The sequence below is a fragment of the Arachis duranensis genome, chromosome 9 (genome assembly GCF_000817695.3).
Source record: "Arachis duranensis cultivar V14167 chromosome 9, aradu.V14167.gnm2.J7QH, whole genome shotgun sequence".
In the NCBI taxonomy this organism is placed as follows: Eukaryota; Viridiplantae; Streptophyta; class Magnoliopsida; order Fabales; family Fabaceae; genus Arachis; species Arachis duranensis.
The window spans coordinates 19,568,641-19,574,050 of NC_029780.3; the positions used below are offsets into that span (position 1 = coordinate 19,568,641).

Sequence of the window (5,410 nt, forward strand, 5' to 3'; positions counted from 1 at the left end):
TTATAAAAAAAGTTAAATAAAAATTTATACATAATTTGTTTAAAAAAATTAAGAGGGACATTGCCTCTCTTCCCTTGCACGAAATTTTGTCTTCACAAGATTAGAATAATCAAATATGTAATAAACAAATAATTTAATTATTTTATAGTATTATAATAAAAAAATTTATAAAAATCAAATGATATTTTTATACGCAATGCATTGCATGATGATTGTTGTGAGACTCGTTCAAAAAAAAAAAATAAGAAAGAAAAATAATTCCATTTAGTGCAGTTCAACCAAGACATAACACATATAGCGACTGAAAAAAAATAGCTTTTAAAATTTGTCTACGAAGACAAACTGACAACTTCAATTATATGAAACTTGTTAAAGAAAAAAAGATTGAATGCCTACATACACCACCCAATTTTCATGTTCATGTGTGTTTTATTGGCTAAATCTGGACCTTGAATCTTTTTATTATTATATCTAAATGGTTAAAGTGATTGGAATATCATATTTTAAGTTAGGACATGGACAAGTGAACATCTTCCAATACTAATAACCAGCCAAAAAATAACTACTAAATAAATTTTCAAATTTAAATGGGAGACTCGGGGCACTTGCCCCACTACTATATGCATAGGTTCGTACTTGTATATATTACACAAATTAATCTCTAATAAATTTTATTATTGAATAATTAATTAAATTCTAAAAAATATCACACATATTAATTCTCTTTTAAAATTATAAAAAGATAATTTGTCTAACAAAAATAATTTTCAAAAAACAAAAATTTACTAAAAATCCAATAAATGTGATCGAAAATTTGTTGAAGATCAACTTGCTGGTGGTGGAAAATAAAAAGAGGGACCATCAGCAAAAAATTCCGCACTCTTTTAAATTTGTGATAAAATAAATAAAAAAATTTGAATTGATAAACTCGTCTCCGGAGTGCTGGTGGAAAATTCAGTCCAAAGAGGGACCCATCAGCAAAAAAATTCCTCACGCTTTTAGCACCTTATAATGTTTATAAATAACCATTAAACAAACACATAAATTCAGAAAACACCATTCTCTTCTTCTTTTCCTTCTTCAATAGCTTCATAAAATCCTATCTTCTTCTTTCTCTTATTGTTCTTCTTCTCTTCAATTATCAAAGCCAAGCTTGATCTCCACCCTTCAGACCTCAACGCCTTTGGAACTCTCCAAAGAGATCTTGGTCTCAATGCACTTTTAGTCAACGGTCAAGGCTTCCACCCATGCACCATCGATGGTGTGTGCTGCGACACCGCCACAGCCACCTACGCCTTGTTTTCACCCCCAAGAATTTCAATGGAACCCTCTCTTCCGCCATTGGACACCTCACTGAGCTTAAAGAACTCTCTTTATCTGATAACCACCTCGTTGACCGCATCCCAAACTCCATAGTCAACCTCAAGAAGCTCGAAATCCTCAACCTCCGTGGCAACGGCTTCTCTGGCGAAGTCCCGCCTCACCTTTCTTCGCTTGCAAGGCTCCGAGTCCTCGATGTCTCCTCCAACAAACTCTCCGGCAACCTCAACTTCCTCAAGTATTTTCCGAATTTGGAAAAGCTAAACGTCGCCGACAACCTCTTTGTTGGTCGTATCCCGGTTTCTATTCGCTCGTTTTGGAACCTCAGACACTTTAACTTCTCCGGCAATAGTTTTCTCGAATGCTTGACGCAATAATTTGAGAGGTAATGTCTCTCGAATATCACTAAAAATATTTTTTTGAATTTATCTAACAACTCATTGTCTGTATTATTTCTCATTTTTTACGTCACACAATAAAAGAAAAAATAATTTAAAATATTTAGATCTTTATCGTAATTTTTTATCAGAAGAAGTTTTGAATTGTTGGATACATTAAAATCATTATAATATATTAATTTAAAAGATAATAATTTTAGAGATTAAATTTTTTACTCAATAACTATTTTATCCAACCTCATTTCATTTAGTCTATTTAATAATAGATTATCTAAAAAAGTGCTGTTTCATTAAAAAATTGTAAAAAATTTTGTATTATTAATTTAGGTGAAAATGAGTTTTCAGGATTTATATCAAATTTAGTAATAAATAGTAGATATATACTTTTGAAATTAGAATTTGTGGTTGTCAAAATAATCTATATTCCAGTAAAATAATATTTCAAATACTTCACAAGTTCTAACCGTTCTAAATTGTCCCACCCAATTTGATATAGCTCCTGAAAATTCATTTTCACCTAGATTAAGAATACAAAACTTTTCACAATTTTTTAATGAAATAGGCACTTTTTTAGATAATCTATTATTAAATAGACTAAATGAAATGAAGTTGGACAAAATACCTATTGAGTGAAAAATTTGATCTCTAAGATTATTGTCGTTCAAATTAATATATTGTAATGATTTTCAATGCATCTAACAATTCGAAACCTCCTCTAATAAAAGATTACGAGAGAAATCCAAATATTTCAAATTATTTTTCCTTTGTCTTGTGACATAAAAAATGAGAAATTGACTCGGACAAAGAGTTGTTAGATAAATCTAAAAGAATGATATTTGGTTATATTCGTGGCATATTACTTATTAAATTATTGCCATCCAGTGATTATACTTTGGAATTAAGCAACACATTCGAAATATTGCTATTGATTGAATTGTTATGTAAAAGAAGAAGCTGAACTTGATCAGAAATAAACTTCAAGAACTTTTTAATTAGTTCCAATAAAATTCTTGAGTTCATAATGGTTAGAAATGACAGAGAATTTTGTGTATATATCCATGAAAGAAGTTTGGAGCTCATAGCATCTAACATCAGAGTTTGAAGTGGAAAAGGAGAGATCCATTAATGATCAAAGTCAAAGATCAATGATTGTTGAGTTCACTTGTTAGGTAATACGATTTGTCAAAATTATTACTATAAATAAAATAAATTTTTTGATAATGGAGATTTATTGGAGGTGGAGGTTTCGAGCCCTCTTGCTCATCACGGATGTCACGGAAGACCGTGCTAACGTTTAAGTGTGGGAAGGTCGGTGATCGTCTTCCGTAAGTAACAACTCTTCTCTCTAGCACCTAGATCTTAATTTCTTGTGTTAGTTAATTAGGATAATTTATATTCTATAGTTAGTTATTTGCATTTAAGTGTGTAAAATTCATTTTTAAGTGTTTTTTGCATGATATATAGTTGCTTGTAAATATCTCTAGAGCTTTGTACATATTTTGTTTATCCTTGTTGAGTGATTGGATGTATATGAATTAGATGAATTATTTTTCATTCAACCACTTCTTACTAGGACTACTTGGTTGAAGTAATAAGTTTCTTTCTAAGAAAATTATTTTAGGACATTTTATTAATTTATATTAAATTTTTTATTGAACTTGTTTGAAGAAATCAATTTTAAAACATGGTTTAGAGCTAGAACATATAAACCTAGTGAGATTTTGAGTCTAATTGATTGGTTGCATTTCTTCAACCAATATTTTATTTCGGTGTGTGTTGTTCTCTCTAAGATTGTGATATTTGACTTGCTTAATTCTATATATCCGTTGTTTAATATATGAATGTATTTATGTGATTGAGGCATTTGTTTCACTAAAGTTCATATACCCAAAATAGCCTTATCCCTTTTATCAATCCTTGTAAATCAATGTTGAGCCTATTTAACGCCCTTTGTTCTTTATTTTAGCACATCACTAACTCTATGTGAAAAACAATAAATGTCCTTCATTTGAATCTTTGGTTAACTTAAACTAATGAGAGTGTGCATGATCTAAGTGGGAAAATTGGAGTTGGAAATATTTGATTGGGTGAATTGGGTATTTTATAATTCTTGTTGAAAATTTTAAAAAATTGGATACATATTCATGTATTCAATACTTAAATCATATGCATTAGTCTCTTATGTATATAATAATAAAAAAATCAATAAAAAAAGAAAAAAAGAAAAGAAAAAAAAAGAGGACAAAATGTCCCAAAGTAAAGTAGTGATAACAATGCATATGTATTGTGTTTAAAAACGGGATGCATGAGTATGTAGAAAAAGATAAATAATGGATAGTTAAGCTTTGCATTATGGTTACATGGTTGTCCTAGGTTAGGTGGGAAGTTTAGGTTAATCAAAAATTCAAATTCTAGTCTGCTTGACCAAATACAATCCTACCTTGCCTCTAACCCCATTATAACCCTTGAAAAGTCCTCTTGATATGTGTATCCGTGTATTGAATATATGTTGACTGGTAGAAGAATAACAAGCCTTAGAAAGTAAGATTAGAAGAGAATTGAGAGAATCGACCCTCAAACACTAAAGAGATTAGAGTGCAAACACTTCTAGTGACGGTTCAATACTCAATCCTATGTTCTCCGCTTTCACGAGCTCTCATCTTGCAAGTTTATTTATGCTTTAATTAGAGATTTAAATTAGTGAAATTTGTTGATCATCATACTATTTTAGCCCTATGTGTTTATATATGTTCTTGGAGATTGATTTATTTTTAATTTAATCGAGTGAGTAGAAGCATTTTGCATTAGTTGTATTCATATAAATAGGTTACATTTCATAAGTCTTACCATTCCCTTTATTCTTTTGGTCTCTAATTTTTAGTATGAAGATATGCTAATATTTAAGTGTGGGAAGATTGATAAACCACAATTTTATGGTTTATTTTGGATTGAATTGAGTGGATTTTATCAACTCTTTTCACACTTATTCATATAAATTGCATGATTTTATGATTTCTTCCTAATTATGCTTTATAGTTGAAGACATGCTTCTAAGGCCTTAAAGATGCTAATTTTTAATTCTCTTCTATTACCATTCGATGCCGTGATGTGTTTGCTAAGTGATTTCAGGGTCTATAGGGTAAGAATGACTTAGAGGATAGAATGGAAGTATGCAAAAGTAGAAGGAACACGAAGAATTGAAATTTTGAGAATCTGGTGCTCGTGTGTACGCTTGGCTCACGCGTATGAGTGACTTGTAGAAAGTTCGACTGGCGCGTTCACTCGTACGCGCGCGTGACATGTAGCGCGTTATTTCCTTAAAATTTCACGTGCCAGCGATTTCTAGACCTTTATTGGGTCCAAATCAAGCTAATTCTGAATGGAAAAAGACCAAAAGCTGAAGGGAGAATGGAGGCAACCAAGCATACACACATTTACTTACTTTTTAGCTAATTTTTGTTCATAGATTTCTAGAGAGAGAAACTCTTCCTTCTCTCTAAAATTTAGTGCACTTTAATTACATTTTGTCTCAGTTACTCATTTGGATCTTATTAGACTTTTATTTTGTTGCTTGAATTGTAGTTTCTATAGCTTAATTTCACTTGGAACCTTGTTGACTATTCTCTCTTATTTTGTTGGTTTATGGATCTTGTTAATTTTGAATTTCTATTAATGCATTGAAGTTTCTATGA

At 30.6% G+C, this 5,410-nt stretch overlaps 1 long non-coding RNA gene across 1 annotated transcript; it reads left to right on the forward strand.

Annotated features, from left to right (window-relative positions):
- The first annotated feature begins 1,050 nt into the window (after positions 1-1,050).
- LOC127741645 (uncharacterized) lies at positions 1,051-5,410 on the forward strand. Its single transcript, XR_008002779.1, has 2 exons — positions 1,051-1,705; positions 2,787-5,410. It is a non-coding gene; the product is annotated as an uncharacterized LOC127741645 (long non-coding RNA).